The following is a 24,050-nucleotide window of genomic DNA, read 5'->3' on the forward strand; positions in this document are numbered from 1 at the left end:
AGTTCTAATGAAGCTAAAGAAAACAGAAGCAAGTCCATGAGAGCAAAAGAAGCGCGTCAGCCTTTGTGATCACGAGGTGTCGAAGGGATCAGATATCAGGCATCAAAGAACAAAAAGTCATATCATGTGCAGATTGGGGTACTAAGCCCATCTGTAGGCAACTGGACATCCCCTTACAGAAGGGTCACGGGGAAGAGACGAGCCAGTCGGTGCAGTGTAGCACTGATGAAATAAGTATTCACCCTTCTTCTAGTTCTTAAATGCTTCCTCTCTGCCCCCCCATCCCACTATCATGATCCCAATTCTACCTTATAATTCCAGCTAGACTAGAGAATGTACACTGGTACAGATAGGAACCGGAAACACGGAATCCAGGACAGATGATCCCTTCAGGACCAGTGGTGAGAGTGGCAATACCTTGAGGGTGGAAGGAAGGTGCGTTAGAAAAGGGGAACCAATTATAAGAATTTACACATAACCTCCTCCGTGGGGGATGGACAACAGAAAAGAGGGTGAAGGGAGACATTGGAGAGTGTAGGATATCACAAAATAATAATTTATAAATCATCAGGGAGCGGGAGGGAGGAGAAAATGAGGAGCTGATACCAAGGGCTCAAGTAGAAAGCAAATGTTTTGGGAATGATGAGGGCAATAAATGTACAAATGTGCTTGACATACTATGGATGGATGTATGGATTGTGATAAGAGTTGTACGAGACCCCAATAAAATGATTTAAAAAAACAACTTAGAGTATATCCCACCTGAATTTGGAGACCATCTGAAGAACATTTGATACATTGGACACTAATGACCAAAGAACAGATGAGAAATTCAAAGGTTATTAAAAAGACAGGAAAGAAAGAAAAGGCTAATATGTATGTTAGACCAAACTCAGAAGCTTTCTTGCGAACATAGAGCATGTAATGTGGCTAGTAGAAATGATGGCATGACAAAGAGAATTTCAAAGGACCATTCAAAAGGACAAAGTATTAAAATAAATATGCAAAGACCTGGAGTTAGAAACCCAACAGAGAAGAACAAACACACCCAGCATTTTTCACGCTGAGAGAACATTCGAGCCTTGAGTTCTAAGCAAAGTATTGAATGCTGCAGGAAGCACCAAAAGAAGATGGAAGGCATGCACAGCCACTGCGCCACAGAGCACTGAAGTTTAGCCATTTCTAGAGGTAGCATATGATCGAGAATCAATTACATCGAGTAAGAGCTTCAAGATAGATTGAAAGCATTGATTAAAAGCAGTATTCTGGAAATTAACTGAATACACATTGAAAAGGTTCAACAATTCGATGCAGCCCAGGAGGCACTCATTCATTCATGCCTAGAAGTTTAGAAGGCAGTACCTGTTCAGTCCTACTGGAAGAGATCCTACTTTGTGCCCAATCCAAAGGTTACTAAACAGAATGTGGAAATTATAGAGCAGTATTACTAGTATCACAAAAAATAATTTTTTTCAAAGATAGTTTAAAAATGTCAGCAGTACATGGATAGGGAGCTGACAGAATCCGCTTTCAAGCTGATTTAGAGGAGGTAATGGGCTCACAATCAACTCTGGGCAACATTGTGAGGATGGGAGCTCTGTACACTTGATTATGCCCATGAGGAAACTATAGAGACCAAGAGGCAGTTGGTCAAACATAACAAGATAGCGCGTGTATTGAAAATCAGGAAAGGTGTGCATCATGGTTGTATCTTTTAAACTTCCTTAATCGATATGCTGAGTGAATAATCTCAGTAGGTGGACTGCAAGATGAAAGCAGAATCAGTATTGGAGGAAGACAGTCTATGATGTGCAGGTAACACAAGTACAGAAGACTTGAAGCACTTAGTGATGAAGATCAAAGTCTACTACCTTTAATATGGATAACATCTCAACTCAAACCAAAGCTGTCACATCTGAACCAATAAGCAACATTAAGATAAACACAGAAAATAGTGAAGTTGTCAAAGGTGTCATTTTACTGGGATCCATAATTAACACATTACATTTGAAAACTCGAATGTAAAAAGCCTTTTTAAAATGTTAAAAATCAAGCATGTCACTTTGATGATTAAGGTGTGCCTGCCCCAACCCATGATATTTCCCATAACCTCAATGCATGAGAAAGGTAGACAATAAATAAGGAAGACAGAAGTGATGCATTTGAATTAGGTTGTATTGGGTAAAAATATTGACTATACAGATGAACAACAAATCTGTGTTGGAAGACGTATAGTCAAAATGTTCCTTAGGAGCAAGGACAGCAGGACTTTGTCTTACATGTTTACTTGGTAAGAGGGTCAGCAAAAGAGAGGAAGCGCCTCAGTGAGATGCATTGACACAGTGGCTGCAACAACCATTAAACGTAGCCAGAATTATGAGGATGGTACGGAATGGGACAAGGTTTTGTTCTGTTCTACATAGACTTGCAATGAGTCAACTGACTTGCCAGTACATAACCATATGAGAGACTTCAAATTTTTTGATGAAATTTTTCTTGCCCCAATTGAAGAACAATTCGTTCTTATGACATGGACCTGCTTGATGCTCACCCTTATGAAGAACCACTCAAGATGTGGGGGCTATAGCAAAGTGTGAAGAAACTAAATGGTGCCCGGCTATCTGAAAGAATACCGGCTGGGGTCTTAAAGGCTTGTTCTCCAACAAGCAGCCATCTTAAGTGAGGCATCCACTAAAACCACATGGAAGAAGCACACCAGCCTGTGTGGTCCAAGGATTGTAAATAATATCATCCAAAGCTAAAGGAGGGAATGGTATCAGAAGTTAAATTGTGAACACCTGGTTTGCAGAAGGCTATGGATGACAGTAGAAGCCCCAAATCCATTTGCAGGGTCCACATATGGATTAAGCCTCAGGTGAATCCCCTCCAATCATAGTTGAGGGATATGAATAGCCCTGTGATCAGACAAAGAGCATTATAAAGTCGATTAAGACAGACATCGGTCAGAATGTACTATCATTTGTTCTCCTTTTGGACCCATTTTTAAAGCTGTTTCGATTTTACAAAGGGAAGGGGAAATAGACATGGATTAAACACTTGGTGAATTCCCTCTGACCATGGACTAGAGATGCGAATAGCCTGCTATCACGAAGAACGCATCGAGAAGTGGGTTGTTGAAGATGCAGTTAGGTTAAAATTTAGCTCCCTTTCAATTGAGCTCCCTTATGATCTTTTCAGTTCTAGTTTTTAATATTTTCAGCTTTCTTTTCACTTGGGGTTTTTATCTATTTTACTTGGTTATTGTTTTCTTTATAAACATTTTTCTGTATATGAAGTCCAGAAAAGCTAAATCTACAGAGACAGTAAGAAATTTCCCACCAACTTTTGATGTCCGGTGTGTGTGTGGTGAGAACAGTCATTGTATATCCTTTCTTTTAACTTACCATTAGGTCTTGGATATTTCTTTGAAAAAGTGCTTTGTAATAAATATTTTATCATGTGTATGCCATAATTTGTGTAGCCATTCTCCTGTTGGTGGACACTGTTTCGGGGGTTTGGTTTGTTGTTTTTTTGATCCTTTGATGGAAATCCTTTGGCAGGGCTTTTTGTGAATCTATGATTTTTTCCTCAAGATAAATTCCTTGAAGTGAAATTACTAAACCTGTGAGAGTGACTACACCTAGTCCTCACTTGTTGACATATTTAGGTTCCAGAAAGAAGGCTGTTAATACAAAAATAGGCATTATGTAAAAATGGAGAATGACCATACTAATTCACTCTGAATGCCCCTCAGGGCCCTTGCTGAAATCATCTTCCTCCACATATTTCCTCAGGAGAACTTAGCCCTCACCATTGCCCACAAGGGAGGCCTGTCTTGTCTTCCAGAGCCAAGGTGGCCTAAGGGCCATCCCTCCCTATTCCTCTGCTACCTTTTCTGTTGTTCCCTCGTTGTATTTTCAAGATGGGTGAGCCTGATACAATGATCCCAAAATGCTCTTGGTGGCTTTGTCAGGGGCAGAAACCCTCTTGTCCAGGTGACGGGGTCTAAGTACTGCAAGGGGATACATGCTGCCTGCTGGGCCTCCCGCTGGCCCTTTGCCTGAGCATTCCCCGGCTCTTGACGTGTGTCCCTGCTGCCCTCCATTCCCATGTCTCCCTGGTAATTGACAATCCAGAGCTTCCATACAGGCTGTGATGGCCAGGTCCACACTCTGCCCTTGTCCTTAAACTGCAGCTTCCACTGGCCAATCATTCACTGACCTCAACTCTTCCCAGGTATTCTGCCCCATGCTCACCTGTGACTGCCCAGGAGGTGGGAATGAGGAAGCATAAGGGACTGCACAAATGCTGGTCAGATGATGTGGGGTCCCACAGGCCCTGGGCACCCAAGTGCCCTGTATCAGGGCTCCTTACGACCATGGCTCATCACATTCTTGCTACCCCTTGGGGCTGGGAGCTAGGATCAGACCCTGAGGTCCTACTTCTCACTCGTCCCACAACACCTGCTATTGGTGCCCTGTTGCAGATTCTTGTGGGCACCCAGGACATGCCAGCCAGCATCCCGTCCCCACAGGCTCCACTCCAGCCTTCCTGCAGCACCCCAGTGTCTTAGGAAGATTGAACTCCCACTCTGTCATACCAAGTGGTGAAATACTATGAGCTTCCTCTCAACATGCACATGGGGTCTGCCAGCCAGGGGCTCCATGAAGGACCTTGGTGTTTGTTACTGTCATTAACATACAAAATAGATAGTATTTTTTATTACTGTTGTGAATGGGAAATGTACACCTATGCCTCACTTACTGACTATTGGGTCATTAAGTGAGTAGATGAGGAGTAAGGGTTCTGTGAAGAAGACTTAAATCTACAAATCCGTTAGTTTGGTAAATCATTGAAATCATTTACATTGACTCAAGTTTGCAAATTTAATTCTAAGATGTCCATGTTTCAGTGATTCTATGGAAATAGCTGGGTTAAGTGGGAAAAGACTATTCTAAATGAGTATAACCAACACCCTGAGAATTGCAAGAACTAAAATTCTGTCTTCATTCTTAGATTTTCCAGATGAGGTGTTTCTTAGGTTGGGTTATCTAGTGGGGCAAAACCAATAATAATGATAATAATAATACATACATACACATCCAGAGAGAGATTATATTTTAAAATGGCTCGTACCTATTTGTGGAGGGTGGCAAGTTTCAAATTTACGCATCAAACTAGAGGCTTCTCCTGACTCAGGTGGCTGCAAGGGATGATGAATCCCAAATCAGGAGGGCAGTTGTCAGGACTTAGGTCCTCAGAACCGGAGGTCAGAGAATGACAAATTGTATGCAGGATTGAGAGGGAGCGACCTTTGCTGGAGCATCCATATATTTTAAGTGCAAGCTACAATCCCCAGCTGAGTGACTGCCCTCATCAGGTCACCAAATGGAGGAGGGTAAGTACATAGCATCTGCCAAACTGCAGAGAATTATGGGTTACCAAGTTGATACAAACCCTTAACCCTCACAAGGTATTTGCTTAGGGTAGTTCTTAGATATACTTTGACTTATGGGTTAAAGCATAATAGGCTCCTACGCTTATTTGGCCTACCACCCACTTTTCAGAAAAGAATTACTCAGTTCCCCAAGGCAATTAAACACTTCCATATCATAGCTCATAATCTAGGATAAAGTATAGGTATCGACTTTTACAGCCTACCCCACCCCATCATTCCGGCCACCCCCAGGGGAAACACTGGGTTAAAGAATCCAAAGTCTTTGTTCATTTTCCACTTAAATAAATTATATGAAAATCCTTTAAAAGAAAGTCCCGACTTGAGATTTTTCACCCTGCTCTGTTTGGGTAACTTGGAATAGATGAGAGGAACCAAAGGCAAGGTCCATTGAATGTTTTTTTTTTTATAAGCTTGATGTGAGATTACGGCTTTTAAAAATTCTTATTATACACCAGGTGAATGAATATAATGAAACCTTTAGCTATTTTTAATAACATATTTTATTTGTACACTTTAGTTATGTTTTTATCAACTTTAAAAGTTTTATTGACACATAAGTCACATCATACAACTCAATAAGAGCCGTACACTCATCACCACACTCAACTGTTCCTTCTTCCTTGTGCTCAGTGTTAGTGCCTCCCCGTTTACTCCCAGTTCACCCTCCCATACCTCCAAGAACATTTTAATCCAGTTACTGTCTCTGTAGTTTTATCTATCTTGGAGTTCACATGAAACCTCATATCTTATAGCCCTTTCATACTGTACCTCTTTCTGCTTCTTCACTAAGTTCTTTGAAAGACAAAGAAAAAAAATCTAGTCATTGGGGATACACTGGAATATTGTGTGGAGTGGTGATCTAGAATTTTTTTATTAAAAAATTTTATTTGGGGCTCTTGCAACTCTTATCACAATCCATATATTCACCCAATGTGTCAAGCACATGTGTACATATGCTGCCATCATCATTTTCAAATCGTTTTCTTTCTACTTGAGCCCTTTATATCAGCTCCTCATTCTTCCTCCCTCCCTCATGAACCCTTGAAAATTTATAAATTATTATTTTCATATCTGGCATGTTTTGTTTTCTGTTTTATTTCCAGTATCCTTCAGGATAGAGTTCTGTTGGCTCTGTGGGTTAGATGTTGGTTGCTAACCTCAAGGTCAGCAGTTCAAACCCACCAGCCGCTCCTCAGGAAAAAGCTGAGGCTCTCTGCTGTGGTGAAGGTTTAGTCTTTGAAACCCCTATTTATAGTCCTTGTGAGTTGGACTTGACTCAGTGGTAGTGGAATGGCTTGGTTTAGATAATTCAGGATACTGTCGGTAACTCTGGTTATGTGACAGTGCAAGAACCAGAACAATGACACTTAATTTTCTGCTCTGGGTTAGTCATAGCTCTGAATTCATTTTTCTAAAAGTAGAACAATGCTTGCCCACATTCAGGTCTGCTTGCCACTTTTCGGCCCTCTTACATAGTCTTAAGAATTGTAATTTATAACCGCTGATTTGCTACTTTTTACCAAAGAGCTTAGTGCTAATTTCCAAATGTGGTGATTTCCCTCTTCTAGAATGTTAAAAAATTATTTAAACAAGTTCCTGATTACCTTATGGATTTCACTAATTTGGTCATAAAATTTAAAATATGTCAAAATTAGAGTAAGTATGAGAAATAGCCTAGTTTGGAAGGTATTGGATTTAGTGATTAGCTGCTATCTAAGAGAACGATGGTTCGAACCTACCGGTCAGTCTAAGGGAGAGGTATGGTGGTCTGCTTCTGGGAAGATTTAGAGCCTTGGAAACCTATGGGGCAGTAGTACTAGGCCTTATAAAAGTCACCATGAGTCGGGATCAACTAGACAGCTATGGGCCGTGTACCGGTATCATTAGAAACTTACCTGAGTAAAGGGTTTCATAATAATTTTTATAGAGAGAAAAGTGTGATTCCTAGAAATAGTGTGATATTCAGCAGTGCATATACTTAGCTCCATAATAGTAGGTATATTTTTGTGGACTTATTTTGCTTTCAGTTCAACCCATTTCATTTGAAAAGGTGTACCAAAGTGGTAGGACAGACGCTTGTAATTCAGACGCATCCTGAGGGTTTGCCCTCCAAAGGCAACTAGAGCAGCACAAAACCATTCAGACTCATCAAAATATGTGATTCTTTTGGGGGTTTTGACTTCATTTTCACCACTGTTCTGTTGGGCTTTTTCACAATTGGTAACTCCTTTGGGCTTCAGACCCTTCAGTAATGGTAAATGACGGCTGTATGAATTTGAGATTTGTACACCAACACTTACATATAAATCAAGCAACTTAAAAAAAAGCAGCTGGTATTTTATTTGGGGTTTATAGCTAACCAAAACATGTGCCATTGTTTAGCCATGTCTTCCCTACTCAGTACGTGTATGGAGATTCAAGGTCAGGAAGTTAACTTTTTAAAAAAATTTTACATCTTCTTGTTCCTACCTGTTATAATATCTGTGTATCCAAAGTTAATCATCTCAGTTGCTTCCCAGCTATATTTTCATTTTAAAATGCATAAGAATGATTTTTATATGCTTGTATCTTCATTCAAATCATTGATAGTCTTATAATGCATGCAGAGTAAGTACCCTTTGTTGCTGCCATTTGCTTCCTGCCTATACATTTTCTGTTGCTGGTTGCTTCCAAGTTGGTTCCAACTCATAGCGACCCCGTGTACAACAGAACGAAACACTGCCTGTTTCTGAGCCATTCTTGAAATTCTTTTTATATTTGGCCACATTGTTGCAACCGCTGTCAGTCAGTCTCATTGAGGGTCTTCCTCTTTATGACTGACCTTCTTCTTTGCCAAGCATGGCGTCCTTTTCCAGGGACTGACCTCTCCTGAACACGCGCCCAAAGTACAGGAGAAAAAGTTGCCAAGAGAGCATTTTTTGTTCTCCCGGAAGTCAGTGGTACTTTGGATGCTTTTTGCCAACACCACCTTCAAAGACATACATTCTTCTGCAGCGTTTTCTCATTTTGTCCAGCTTTCACATGCATATTTGTTGTTCGGTTCTGACTCGCAGTGACCCTACGTACAGCAGAAAGAAACTGCTTCCTGGAGCATAGATTTTTGGATCCAAGTAAAATGAAATCCTTGGCCACTTCAGCTATTTCTCTGTACATTTCCTGCCCATAATCAAATAAGAACATATTTCTATAGGTTGAGAAAACACTGTTTTGCTTTTCCAAATTAATGGAAAATTCTATTTTTTATTCTCAGAAAATTCTGTCCATAAGGGAGGTATGTAGATTCGAGAGTGAAGTCTTATAAGGGAGATGACTATTGAGGCTTTGGTTAGCATCCGATTTGTATAAATGAATATTGTTATTTGGTCTTCTTTGCTGCTTTATTAGGTTATTTCTTGAAACCTCTGGACATGTCAGCTTTTTACAGAAGTGGTGTGTGGTTTTGCTGGTCAGTTTTTTTGAACATTTTTGGGTGGAAGGAGAAAGTTCGTATTCTTATTATATTTGTTCATGAGGACTCTTATTTTTCAAACAGAAAGCAGTTGTATTATCACTTCATCCACATATCATTCAATCCAGTATTTCAATCATATCAAGAAGAGTTGTACAAAAATAAAAAATAGAGCTGTATAATCATTACCACGATCAACTTTAGAACATTTTCTTCTTGTACTTATTGTTATTAGTGTAATTATTTTTTCCATTGTGGCAAGAATGTATGCAGCAACACATTCTCCAATGCAACCATTTCTACTTGTATAACTCAGTGCTGAAGATTCAATTTGAGAACGGTAGAGTTCAGGTCTGCCCTGCCAGATCTCTCTATTTAGTTGGAGCATTCAGGAACACTGTTGAATTAAAAAGGATGCACCTTAGTATACTGAACATAGAGAAGGACACAAAAGATACATCAAGGAGTTTATCGTTTAGTAAAGAAAATGATATCACCACAAATTCTGGATGCTAGAGTTTAAGAAAGAAGAGGTAGTAGGGGCCTGGAAACCATATGATATGAAGAATAGTTAAGGAAGTAATACAGTTTAGTCTAGAGAAAAGATCATTCATTTTGAGCATATAATGGCCATTTTCAATGATTGCCCACATTGCCCCACCTTTTCCTGGTCTCCCCAGCAAAGAACTCAGAAGTTACCTTTGATCCTTCTTTGCCCTACATCTAATTAGATGTCACATTTTATCTCTTCTAGGCTCTACCTGTGTTTCTTGATCCTTGTCCCTTCTTTCCTGATTTTCCCAGATTGTGTGAGGCTATGATACTGTGAATTATTTAATATGACTCTTGTAGCCTAGTCTTTGTAATTCCCGCCAAATGACTGACCGGTCCCATGAAGACTGAGTGTAGACCCTCTTTTGCTGATGGGTCTGATCATGTCATTGCTTTACTTAAACATCTTTCAATGGCTTCTTCTTGTTAATCTTAGGGTAAAGGCCAGAATCCTTACCAAACTCTATAAGGCGTTGTGTACCCTGACCTGTTTACCCTCCTAGTTTAATGTTCGTCTAGTATCCCTTCCCTGTATTTTAGACACTTTGTACCCTCACATATGCTCTTCCTTTTACTTAAAATATTTTCTTCAGCTACCCCATTCTTCCCTGAGATAATTCTTCATCCTTAGGGCTGAGTACTGAAATATCACTTCCTCAGGGAAACTTTTGCTGATCACCCCCCTCCCCCCATTATTTGTCATCCTGTTAGCCTCTTTTAGCTACTGGACTTTTTTCTTCATAGCAGTGATCACAATTGTAATTAAAATGGTAAGTTAATAGTTATTTGTGGCATGACCGTAATTTCTAAGGATCCTTTTGATTAGTATTTTTATCCCCAGAAACTGGCACAGTGCCTGGGCCACAGGAGACATTCAACAAACATTTGAATAAATAAATAAAACTTCTGGGATGAAAGAAAGATGATAAAGGACATGCATGACGTGCCATATCAGGAAGGGAAGAAAATTCTGGGAGAAGGAATAACAGAGATAAGCACGGACAAGTTATGTTCAAGTTTTACAAGCAAGTTAGCTTAAAAGAGGATTTGTATAACGAGAAAGAGGAGGATGTTTGTAGCAGTCCTAGAAGTCCAGTTGAAATCTCTAAGTAAATTTTTTAGTTACTGTGAGTCATTATAGAATTTGAACAGCGGGGGCAAAGATTTAGGAAGGCTGTTCATCTAAACTAGATGAAATTTTGGAACGCCTAGAGGAAGAAAAACAGAAGAATGTAGCAATGGTTCATAGAAGAGAGAACAACAGTATGTTCCTAAATTAGGCCGAGTGGTAGTGGGGACAGATATAGTCAACAGACAATTAAGGGGTAAATTATCATAAAAGCTAGAAAGAAAGGTGGAACGAGAGGGCACTTAGCTAAAAACATCAGCAAAACATGTTTGTGAACAGGATTGGAGGCCTGGCATGGGGGAAGAAAGGCTTGGTTTTCAAGTATGGAAACAAAAATAACCAGCTACTTATAAAATAGAGGAAGCCAACTGCCACATCTTTCTCTTGCAGCGTGCCTGGTGGGTTTGAGCTGCCAGTCTTTTGGTTTGCAGCCAAGCCTATTAACCACTATGCTATCAAGACTCCTAGGGGGTGGCAAAGTAGTCACGTTTAATGGTAGATACTCCTAAGTCATTTTAGATCATTTTACAGGTCATAGTCTCTGGGTTGTGCAAATGGTTTAATACTTGACTAGTGACCAAAGGTATGAACCCACCCAGAAGTCCCTTTAGCAGAAAGGTTAGGTGGAAACTACCCTATAGCAGTTAGTTGGTCAGTGTCCGGAACTATTTCCAGGTGTGTGGACACAGTTTTTTTCTGTGGAAGACTTAATGACACGAGAAAATGTGTATTATGTTAAGTAAAAAAAACAAATCAGATGGAGGAGAATAGAAATTATCTGTGAGTGTTTTGAAACCGAGCCCTGGTTGTGTTGTGGGTTTCGGGTTGGGCTGTTAACACAAGACCAGCTGTTGAAAACCTCCCAAGTGCTTTGTGGGAGAAGGATGAGGCTTTCGACTCCCATAAAAATCTACAGTCTCATCCCCTGGCTATGGGCAAAGAGACACCTGATTAGTGGTGGTGTTCTTCTATCAGTCAGGGGCAGAGCAGACTGGCAGCCCTTTGTTCATCCTAGCTTGATGCCTAGATCGTGACCAGAGCTGTTTCATGCCTAGGGCATTAAAAAAAAATCTCCAGTCTCAGAAACCCACTGAGTCAAAATTACTCCATGACAATAGTGGGATGAATATCATACCTTTATGATTTCCTGCAATTTAAAAAATTTCTATAATGAACAAAATTATATCTAAAGCTGTTAACCTAAAAGGTCATGGGTTGAGCCCACCTTGTGGTCCCTAGGAAGGAAAGATCTGGTGATCTACTTCTGTTACGATGACAGCCAACAAAACCTTATGGAGAAGTTCTGCTCTGCACACATGGGATTGCCCTGACTCTAAGGCATCTGGGAAAAGATTGAAGCAGAATCAGTGAGTGACTTAACAGCCTAAGACAAGAGTAGATAAGTAAGACCTATGAGCTGAGGGCTAACCTGGTGCCCCCAACTCCACCCATCAAGAGAACAACCTTTCCCCACCCCCCCACCCCCTATTATACAGAGACCATTTTAGCTTCGCAGTGTCCATTCCAGAATGAAATCTTGGTTTTACTTTTCTATAACCAAAAGTTTAACTAAAGTGCCTTTCATCCAAACAGAAGATGGATCTATCCTCAAAGGTAATTCTGTCTCTTCTTCAGAAACAGAAATGCTTCTAGAAGATTTATAAATGTACTTTAACCCTTTTTACAGTCATCAAGCTTTCAGCATGTGGGGGTTCAGTTTGGTAGTCTCAGTCAAAAATTTAAATATGCATCTAATTTGACCCAGTTATTTCACTTCTAGGAAGCTATACTATGGGACTACTAATACCAATGTATGGATCCCTGGTGGTATAGTGATTAAACGTTGGGCTGTGATCTCTATGGTCTGCAGTTCAAAGCTACCAGCAGGAAGAAAGGCTTTCTATGCCTGTAAACAGTTAGTCTCAGAAACCCACAGGGGACCTGTTGCTATGCATTAGCATTGACTCCATGGCAGTGAATGAGTTAATACCAATATATCATATCGTACTGATTGTGATATAGTGATAACCTCAGTTGTCAAACTCAGCTTTTTCCAAATTCGTGTTTGAACACCAAAAAGTTTGAGAACAGAACATATTTTTTCCGTAAGAAATCATGGGAAACCAAAATTGGTTCTGAGCCCCCCAAATTACACTTATACATTCATTTCCCCGGACTTTAACATAGAGTTAACAGCCCTAAGTTGTGGAACTACCCCCAAAACATCCAAATTCAATGAAGAGAGTATATTAAGTGTCAAAACACAAGACAGTAAGTAAAAATTAACTTATTTTTCATTATGCTTTGTTGTTTAACAACCCATCGACTTTTGGAATGGTGCACTCTACCATGGACTTCACTTTAAAATTCCCACTGACATTTCCACACAACAATAAAGTGAGCATATCTTTCATAGGCTTGTGGCTTGGCAATGCTTTGTAGTAATGAAGGCCCTATTTCCCCCCAAAGCATGGTTTCGTCTCAGTTGAACACTTGCTGAGGAATGAAATCCAAGCTTCCGTGCATTCAGCAAATTCTGCTATGATTTATCAGCTTCGTTTTTATTTGTACTCGTCCCTTCCCCGTGCCCCCTGCACTGTGCGTGCCTGTTTTCTTTTCGAATTTCTCTAACCAGCCTGACTGGCTCTGAACACTCAGGGCTGCTCAGTGCTGGCTCCCACAACATTTTCCACTAAATCTCCATGGGGACTTTTAGCCTTCTTGCATATCCCTGTCTCAGATACACTGTCGCCATTGAACTGTTTCTGATTTATTCGAATTGACAGTAACTTTTCAACTTCTTCGATGGTACTCTAGCCTCACTGTTCCTGGTTAACTATTTCACACCTTTGGCTACAGTAGCTGCTTTAATCCCCATACCTCCCCCATCCCCCACCCCGCCACAAATGTTGATAATGTCAACTTAGCTATGTTGTATTCAGCTGCCAAATCAAAGTGGTGACCCGATGCAAATTTTGCAATGATTTTTTTTCTTTAATTGTATCGTGATTCTCACGGTTTTCCTCTTAGCTTTACTGCTGGCATCAGTAACTTTCTGTGGAGCCACGGTGATGATATTTTATGCAAATAAAGCATTTTTAAAAAGCACAATGACATATTTCAACACACCAACACAGCACTATATTTTGTGCATGTGAGGGCAGTGAGTAGGTCACCCCTTTGTGCCCGAGGCAAGACGGAGACGTGTGACTCCCTCTTGGTCTGTACAAATTTTTTCAAGTCAGATTTTTTTTCTTGAACTTTGCTATTTGAGTGGTGGAAAGTTCAAACCTGGAGTCATTGGACAACTGATGTTATTATCACTGTATTGCGACCTAGAACAACATCATGGAGTCGACATAAAGTAAAAGCAGCACAGGTTTACTGAGGGAGAGAGAATCCAGTCTGGGAAGATGTCCACATTCAGAATGAAAATGGCTATTCCACTGAACAATGTACAGTTGGAGAACGAAAAGTTGAAAAATCATAATTGGCTGCAAGATGATCATGGCACTCAAAGGCAGGATATCCAAAAGCAGGGATTTAGCCTGGATAGCTAGTTAACATTGGATGTGGGATTACACGGTTGGGTAAGGGTGCACAGGCAATTGCCAAAGGTACAGGCTCTTCGGTTTTTTACAGGATGGCCACCGGAATAGAGCTGGAAGGTTTTCTAGGTGACCTGCTATAAGAATGACTTCCTCAAGCGTGTCTGTTTCTAGGGGTCCATTGTAAAGATTTATTAACGATGCGGACCAATAACCTTCGGGTATAAACTATCACATCTTACATCTGTTTGTCCAAGATCCTCCGGGAGCAGCGTGTGTTGTGCTGTACCTCCTAGACCTCAGAGAAAATGAACGTCTCCTCTAGGGTACGTGGCTATGCCAGCATCGAGGTTAGGGGAACTGTTACTAAAGACGGAGCTTTTGAAATCCAGCGTGGATTCTAGACATGGGTCAAGACTTCAAACTGTAATTAAAGCTCCCCTTTCAGGCTTCTCGAGCCATGAATACCAGTGCCTCTGATTTTAAGCTCTCGCAAAGGATTGTAATATGAAATTGGAAACTAACAAGTGTAAATGTGTATCAGTAAGGACAGGACTGAGACGAATAATTGTAGCCCATCCATAAATTGCAATCAAAGAATGAAGGGTTTTCAAACACATAAAAAGAAAGAAGGGTTTTCATAAGCACTGTGCTGCTGGCTGGAAGTTTGGCAGTTCAAACCTACCAGCTTCTCTGTGGGAGAAAGGTGACGCAGTCTGCGTCTGTAAAGATTTACAACCCCCAGACCCCATGGAGCAGTCCTACCATTTTAGGGCACTATCAGTAAAAATCAACCTGATGCCATTGAGTTTATTAGAAAAGTTTTAAAGTAAGTTGGTGAACAGTGCTCTCTAATTCTATCTTTACATAACGCCGTTCCTTGTATCTGTGAGGGGCTTAAAATGTTCATGGAAAAATAGAAAGAAAATGGCATTTGCCACAATCTTCTCGAGGCTCTTTTGTATATAAACAGTATATGTATGCACGTAAGTTTGGAAGAAGACTTTAGATGCTAACAGTGGTCGTTTCTGCCTAGTGGGATGGAGAAAATTGATAGGCATGTTTAAAGAAAAATATTAAAGACTTATTAAAACATATATTACTTTTGTGATTTAAAAATATATATTCATCACCAAGTACATTGGACACTGGACATTTTAGCACTTTTGTTTTGGCATTTGTATTGCAAAATTTTTTAAAGCTTCCCAACCCTCTTGTCCTGCCTTCCTTTTGAGACACTGACTGGGGTATATATACCTTTTTTTTTGAATGAATGAAACAAAACCCCACCTGTAAGTCATTTAGGAGTTTCAAACTCTATTGGCCATCAGAACTCCCTTGGGTGTTTGTTGAAAATGCACACTGCCCAGTAGGTTCTGAGCCCGCGTCTGAGTTGGGGTCCAGGAAACTGGGTCTTTTAGGTCAGTGAGACAACGTGGTCTCATATGGTATCTTTGGGTTCCTCTGCACCCTGTTTCTTCCTCTGTAATTAGCAATTGCCAGATGAGGTGGAAAGAGCAAAGGATGACTCATGAGACTATCTCTGTGGGTTGCAAAGGTTTGGGTTCATCTGAATGGGGAAAAATGAATAAAACCGTTTAATAGACTTTAAATTTTAGTAATAAACAAACTTTAAGTAGCCTGTTTTAAGTAGACCCTCTGAGTTAGAGGGTGATTCGGTGGGCCTCCTAGTCAGTGACTCCAGCCTGGGAGATGCTCTTCAATGAGCGTAGTCAATATGGAAGAAGGGAGTACATTGGCAAGTCTTAGAATTCAGGTATTTTAAAACACCCATTTTTTAAATTGATGGAAATGATGGATGTGCAACACCCCACACCCCATCCGAGGGGGACAAATAGCAGAAACATGGGTGAAAGAATACAGTGGACGGTGTAAGATATGAATATATATATATATATTCTGCTATATCCCTTTTTATACATGTAAATTGTATCAAGGGTTTACAAGGGTAGGGGGGAAGGAGGGAAAAATGAACTGATAATAAGGGCTCAAGTAGAAAGATAATGTTTTGAAAATGATGCTGGCAACATATGTACAAGCTTGCGTGATATAATTGATTTATGGGTTGTTATAATGTCTGTAAGAGCCCCCAGTAAAATGATTTAAAGAAAACACCCACCTTTTTATTGTGATTTAAGTGAACATCCACAGAGCAGATTGCCAGTTTGGTATGCAGTAATTTATCTACATTTTGTTTCAACTCATCCATTTTAAGCCCCTCAATATATCATTGCTTATTCCACTTCCAGTGTTTCCTGTTTTTATTCTTCCTTGCCTAACATTCTGTCATTGGGCAAATGTTACTTTTCTGATGCTAAATGGTTGATTATTCTAGTATGGGGTTGAGCTCAGTTCTAGACCTGAAGGATGAATAGGGGCCACAGTTTTGGGGGTCCTACCAGCCTCTACTGAACCAAGAAACCCGATCTCTTATAATTTAGAGTTCTGTGTCACATGTTTTTTTTTCTCCTACTGTATCTCATCTTACTGGCATTGAATCAAATTTGACTCACAGCAAACCCTCTAGGACAGGGTAGGACTCTTCTGGGGGTTTCTGAGACTGTAAGTCTTTGTGGGAGTGGAAAGCATGTCTTTCTGTCACAGAGCAGCTGGTGATTGCAAATTGCTGGCCTTGTGGTCAGCAGCCTGGATGGAGCACCAGGGCCCCTTCCCACCACATCTGGAACCTTCTAATGTGATCCTTTTCAGAGAAGTGGTTAGAGGTAGTCAGTCACCATTGAATTCTGGTCTTGGGGTTGTGGAGACTGATATTTACTTGGCACATTACTCAATTGGACTCATTGTTTCCATGTGTCTTTTGATTTTAATCACCCTTCTATCCTCTGGATACGGATAAACCAATGGTTTTACTTTAGGTGGTTATTCCACAAGTTTTTAAGACCCCATTTGCTACTCACCATGGCCCTGAGCCACCAGGAGTTCAGGTGCTTTTAAAGTGGTTTCTCCCTTTGTAACATAAAATCTCTAATATTAAATGAGGTACTATCTATCTTAAGGTGCCCTGGTGGTGCTGCTGGGTAAGCATTGAGTTGCTAATGCAAGATCAGCAGTTCCAAACCACCAGCAGTTCTGAGGGCAAAGATGAGGCCATCTGCTTCTGTAAAGATTTACATCCTCGGAGACAACAACTGAACCGACGGTTCATGGGGGGCATGGGGAGGGAGGGTAAGCGGTGAGCCAATAATGACGGGTACAGGAGATTAGTAAGGCTTATAAAATTGGTGGTGAGGAGGGTGTAGCTTTTCTGGGCATGTTTGATCATGTATCTGAGAGGAATTAGAGAGGTGAACGATGGGAAAATATGATAGTGAGCTAGGAGTAAAAAAAGAAAAAGGAAAGAAGAAAAAAATATGTATATATAAATGTATACATGTAAATATACATATATGTATATTTGTTTTTAGATGTATATATGCAAATGAAATAAGGAAGGAGATGGACTTTGGGCCTCTACTTCAGTACAAGAAGAGTTTGTTCTAATAATGTGGCATTATTTTATAATCATTTTATTGGGGGCTCATACAACTCTTATCCCAATCCATATATACATCAATTGTGTAAAGCACATTTGTACATTCATTGCCCTCATCATTCTCAAAACATTTGCTGTCCACATAAGTCCCTGGCATCAGCTCCTCATTTTCCCCCCTCCCTCCCCACTCCCTCCTCCCTCATGAACCCTTGATAGTTTATAAATTATTATTTTGTCATATCTTACACTGTCCAATGTCTCCCTTCACCCACTTTTCTGTTGTCCGTCCCCAGGGAGGAGGTTATATGTAGATCCTTGTAATCGGTTCCCCCTTTTCATCCCACTCTCCCTCTACCCTCCTGGTATCGCCACTCTCACCACTGATCCTGAAGGGATCATCTGCCCTGAATTCCCTGTCTTTCCAGTTCCTATCTGTACCAGTGTACATCCTCTGGTCTAGCCAGATTTGTAAGACAGAATTGGCATCATGATAGTATGTGTGTGTTGGGGGGAAAGCTTTTAGGAACTCAAGGAAAGTTGTATGTTTCATCATTGCTACACTGCACCCTGACTGGCTCATCTCCTCCCGGCAAACCTTCCATGAGGGGATATCCAGTTGCCTACAGATGAGCTTTGGGTCTCCGCGCCGCACTCCCCCTCATTCACAATGATATGATTTTTTTGTTCCGATGATGCCTGATACCTGATCCCTTTGGCACCTTGTGATCGCGTAAGCTGGTGTGCTTCTTCCATGTGGGCTTTGTTGCTAGATGACCACTTGTTTACCTTCAAGTCTTTAAGACCCCAGATATTATATCTTTTGATAGCCGGGCACCATCAGCTTTCTTCATCACATTTGCTTATGCACCCATTTGTCTTCAGCGACTGTATCTTGGAATGTGGCATTATATAATACCTTCCTGACATGATTGCTGAAGGCAAAATACAAAATAAAAGATACCGTGTTTGGGGTCTTAGAGGCTTGTAATTAAATAAGCAGCCATCTAGCAGTGAAGCAACAAAGCCCACATGGAAGAAGCACACCAGCCTGCGAGATCATAAGGTGTTTATGGAAATAGGTATCAGAAGTTCAAAACCAAGCAACAGAATTGATGTGAAGGGGTAGGGATGTAGTGGGGACCCAAAATCCACCTGCAGGTTACTTGAACAGTCCTTCTCAGAAGGGCTACACCGAAGGGATGATAAATCCAGGGTGCAGCATAGCACTGATGAACCACGTAACTATCCTCTAGTTCTTTAATATTTCCTCCCCTTACTATTATGGTTTTTATTTTACCTCATTAATCATGTTATACTTGTGTGTGTTCATTTATATATTTAAGATTGTTCAGTACATGAAAATCCAAGATAGATAATCCTTCAGAAACATTCACAGGAGTAACGAAGGTTCCCCGCGGGTATTGGAAGTGGGTGGAGGAAGCAGGGAATAGGGAGCTGATAGCATTGATGACTGTATAACCCCACTTGATGGGATCAAACAACCGAATTGTATGTGAATGGGTTTATTGGATGTGTATGGCAAAAGGGGGATGGTTCCTGTGGGGCAGGGTGGTGGTGGGATAGGATAAAGGGGAGCTGATATCAAGGAGATCCAGAAGAAAGAAAATATTTTGAAACTGACCGTGGTAGCAATTGTACAATACTGCTTGGGGTGATGGAACTATAGGATGTTAAGACATCTGTAGGAGCTCCCAATAAAAGGATTAAAAAAAAAGATTTACAGCCTCATGTAAATTTACAGCCCTATCACCACTTCCCAATGTTTGTGTAAATAGTGTCCAGTCACTTAAGAGTTTAATCGGTATAAGTCAATAATTCAATGTATTGCAGTCATAAACTGGCCTATACTTGTATAATTTCCTTTCTCAACAGTGTTTCAAATTCTATACCATTGGCCAAATTGTTGGTTATACTCTCAATCTTAAGGAGCCTGGGTGGTGCTGTTGGGTAAGCATTGGGCTGATAACTGCAAGGTCAACTGTTTGAAACTACCTGGGGAGAATAAACTAGGCTCTTTGCTCCTGTGAGGAGTTACAGTCTAGGAAACCCACACGGGCAGTTTTACCCTGTTCTATGGGGACACTATGAGTTGGCATTGACTCAATGGCAGTGAGTTTGTTTGTTTGTTTGTTTGTTTTCAGTCTCTACCTTATGGTCCAGGAGGATGATTTATAATGCTCTCTCTCATAAAATGCTAATGATGTCTCTAAAATGAACCAGAGACACATCTGAATGATAGATGTATGAATGGATTTGAGGCTCTCTCATAATTCTAGCCTTAATCTAAGAACAATTTGTTTTTATGACATGGCCCTGCTCACTGCTTGCCCTCATGAAGAGATCACTGGATGTTTATGAAGAAACCAGATGGTGCCTGGCTATCAGAAAGCATAGTGTCTGGGGTCTTTTAATTTTTTTGCTTAAAAATCCTTTTATTTGAAAAATGACTTAAAAGTCCAACGATATTTCATATAAATTTTGACTCATACCCATTCCCATCACCTAGGAATTGCTGAAGTGATGGTGGCGTACACATTGGAGAAGGTGGCTATAGGCAAGTGGGCGCACAGGATAGAGCCGAGTCCAAAGAACAGCTACTGGAATGAGGTTGAAGTTCTGACTGAGCAGAGGCGCGGAGGGCATACCCTGCCCTTCATAGAACGATGGAGCCATTGACCAGTGTAGGGTAACAAGATGGGCTACTTTGAGAGCAATGATCTTGGCTGGATTTGAGAGTATACCGGGAATGTTCATCACCAACGTTAGACTGAAAATGACAGGAAATACACTGAAATCTGCCAAAGTTAAAAACCTCAATCATGGTAAGTGGGGACAATCAGCAAAGTGGACTCCAGTTCCTGACCGCCATGATTACAAAACAGGATGTTTCCTAGCACAGGGGCAATCCGAGACCCACCTTGTCTCAGGAAACTGCTTGCTTATCGTGCTCTGCCTGCCTTCCTAATCACCCTGCAAGGCAGAAGCTAGAACATAAGACACCTCGGGAAAAAAAATCTAGTATCCCGATTCTTCATGGCTTTCCCACCTAAAGTAGACTCTTCAGTGTGGCAGTGGGACCCGGTTTTCATACAAAACTCCCTGAGTCTTATCCATGGACTAGGGCACAAAAACAGAGCAGACATTTGGGGAGGACAAATGGGGGTGTGTCTAGCACTATCGCCTTTTCTTCTGCTCTCTGCCAATCCTACTATATCCGGTTTGTCTCTCTATATTCCCGGAGCCCACCATCCAGCGAGCAAGAGTGTAGCGTGACCGAGACTCGAACCCATACAAGAACACGTAACACACCATGTTAACATTAAAACACCCTTTGAAGATAGTAAGTGCAGCACTCTAGGTCCTGCTTTATAAGAGGTCTTAGCTAGTCCTTGGCTCAGCCTTAGGATGGATAAGGGGGGAGGGGCGTCGTGGGGTGTGGCTATGACAAGATAAATGTGAGTCTAGAGCTGTTAATTCTCACCTAGGGGCACCTTTTGGGGAAGGCATTTTTGGCTGTCACATGAGGGGTGGGCCATGCGCAGGACAGAGGGCACTAAAATGAATTACCAAGGCCAAAACATCCGAAGTGCCCAGAAAGAGTAAACTTGTTCTAAACTCTCGAGTCTCTCCCCTGATGAGGATCTGCAGACACCTTAACTCATAGGTCTGTGTGTTCAACCTGCCGATCACCCCTGAGATAGAAAGCCTAGTTTTGTTCAATTCTGGGTTGCTCTCCAGCCTCCTGTTCTTCACCTCACCTGGGCCAGCAGGGAGGTTAGCAGCCAGCAAGACACAGGTCCCAGGACTTGAATGGGTGAAAGGAATGTTGCCAGACTAAGACCCACCTCTCTAACTCTTATACAATGGGAAATGAAGGCTCCTAACAGGTTGGGCTAAGGACAGGTAGTAGTAGCATGGGCTAATTAAGAAAACACACCTTAAATTAATCCCCTAATTGAAAAGTAGGACAGTTGCGGAGGTGTTAGAGTAAAGCTACACAAATACAGGGCTAGAGGGGAACTAGAGAAAGACGCTGGTACTGGCGGAGAGAGATTGAGGCAGGGGGGTGGGGCGCTTCTCAGCAAAGCCAGCTTCAGCTTTGGCAGTCTCACCCACCTGCCCCCGCTCCATTTAAGGAGTTCCAGGTTAAGAGTTTAAAAACAGCTGGGCCCCAGACCATCATTCAGGACAAGAGAACTCCTAGCTCAGATCTGAGGGTGTCCCGGACTTAAGCTGAGCTTATTGGACCAACAGTAGTCACTTGGTCAGTCCTGCTGCCTTGACCCCATCTCCAGGAGGGGCGATCGCCAGAGGGAGTTGAGGGAGTCCAGCCCCCAAGTCTTCTGAGGCACTGTGAAGACAACAGACATAGAAAAGAGGGGCCCTGGGGCTACTGCTTTTAAGAGGGATCTGGAGAGGACAGTTTATCTCCTGGGCTGGACACAGGTGTGGGGGAGAGGGTTCAAGATGGCAAAACCTTTTCTATCGGCGCTACAAGCCCCTTAAATTGCTCCACGACCTCTCTCGGTTTCCCTTGGATCTCATTTGCTCCCGAACGGCACCTGTCATGGTGAGTCCATCTCCATCTCCATCTCCATCTCCCATCTCCCCAGAGCCAACGTGAGTCAGGTGGACGAAATTCATCAGTTCTCCAATCATAGTTCAGTCAATCCGTCTCCTCTTCTTTTTTGGCTGGGGTTTCTCTACCACACAGCAGCCCGGTTTGTGCCAGAATTCACTCATGTTCCCTGATGGGTCCAGTTTCACGCCTCTTGCTGAGAGCTTTAGCTCGGGTGCCTTGGCTGCCCACTCTTCACTCTCCTCGGGGTCACCACAGCCTGGGATCACTCAGCTGGATCGCCCTGGAACAAGTGGAGTCCTTGGGACCCGCAGATGATCTGAGAAGGCTGTTGTCTCAGACCGAGTGTCTGGGGGCTTAATGGCTTGTTTTTAAAACAAGCAAGTCCACATGGAAGAAGCACACAAATCTATGTGATCCAAGGAGTGTAAATAATAAAATACAAATCCAAAGGAGGGAATTGTATCAGAGCTTAAATTGTGAATACCGAGTTTGCAGAAGGTTATGGATGACAGTAGAGGCCCAAAATCTATTTTGGGGGTCACCACATAGGGATTAAGCCTTTGGTGAATCCCCTAGGGATATATGACTAGCTGTGCTATCCCTTAGAGAGCATTATAAAGTCGATTATGGCAGATATGGTGAGGTTAAAATGTACCGTATATACTCATGTATAAGCCGAGTTTTCCAGCACATTTTAAATACAGTTTTTTGGAGGTAAAATTTGGTGCCTCGGCTGATATTTGGGTTGGCTTGTTATACAGTAATATCCGATCATTCAGTCTCTCTTCTGACATATTTTAAAGTTTCAATTTTTAATATTTTCTGCTTTCTCCTTGAGATTTTTCTGTGCTTTGTCTAATTATTATTGGGTTTTGTTTTGTATGGTTTTCTGTATATGAAATCCAGAATCGGTCGATCTGTAGAGACAGTATCTGGATAGGGGCATGGCAGAGAGGTATGGGGGGAAATGGGGAGCTAACAACAATGAGTATCAGAAGAAAAGGTTCTGAAATTGGCTGTGGTGATGATTGCACAAATCTTAATATGACTGAAAGATTACATTATATGCGAAGTATCTGCCAATAAAACTATTTAAAATAAATAAAAATTTTAAAAGATTTACAGCCTTGGAAACCCTTTATAAAGATCACTGTGAATCACAATAGACTTGGCATTAGGGTATTAATTTTTTTATCCTGTCTATTCTAAACAGTTTGAATCTATTAAAATGAGTTTTCCTTGGTTACATAGTCTGCTAACAAGATCCTCATTGTGGGTTATGTTTGAGGGTACAAAAGAGAACCCAGTCTCAAATATAAATTAAGGAGAACACTTATTAAGTCTTAAAAGGGACAAAGATGCACAAAGACAAATATATATCATCTGGATGAGGGACTTCATTTTGACCTTGTGCTAATGGTCTTCCTCATCTGGATGATGTATCTGTATTTTTGTGTTTTTTAAGACAATATGTGTTCTCAAATTATATTTGAGATTGGGGTCTCATATACTAAAAGAATCCTTGGTAGCGTAGTGTTTATGGTTGGACTGCTAATTGCAAGGTCAAAAGTTCAAAACCACCAGCTACTCTGAGGGAGAAAGATGAAGCTTTGATTCCCAGAAAGAGGTACAGTCTCAGAAACCCACGGAGGTAGTTCTGCACTCTCCTATGGGGTCTTTGTGAATCAGAATTGAGTCAGCTATAAGCCTCTAAAAAGGGCATTATAAAAACATAAACCCCAATTGCTCCCAACAATTAACCTTGGTCACAAAAATAAATGGAAATAATTACTTTAAC

General features: G+C 41.3%; 1 protein-coding gene, 1 non-coding gene and 1 pseudogene across 3 annotated transcripts in view; 2 read left to right on the forward strand and 1 right to left on the reverse strand.

Moving 5' to 3' along the window:
- The window catches only part of DLG3 (discs large MAGUK scaffold protein 3), an 86,657-nt gene that overhangs the window by 24,742 nt on the left and 37,865 nt on the right, over window positions 1-24,050 (forward strand). The gene's annotated exons all lie outside the window — the stretch shown is intronic.
- Window positions 11,508-11,651, forward strand: LOC142435468 (small nucleolar RNA SNORA48). The gene has a single exon (XR_012781518.1). It is a non-coding gene; the product is annotated as a small nucleolar RNA SNORA48 (small nucleolar RNA).
- Window positions 22,162-22,432, reverse strand: LOC142434643 (CDC42 small effector protein 1 pseudogene; annotated as a pseudogene).

Source organism: Tenrec ecaudatus, chromosome X (genome assembly GCF_050624435.1).
Source record: "Tenrec ecaudatus isolate mTenEca1 chromosome X, mTenEca1.hap1, whole genome shotgun sequence".
NCBI lineage: Eukaryota > Metazoa > Chordata > Mammalia > Afrosoricida > Tenrecidae > Tenrec > Tenrec ecaudatus.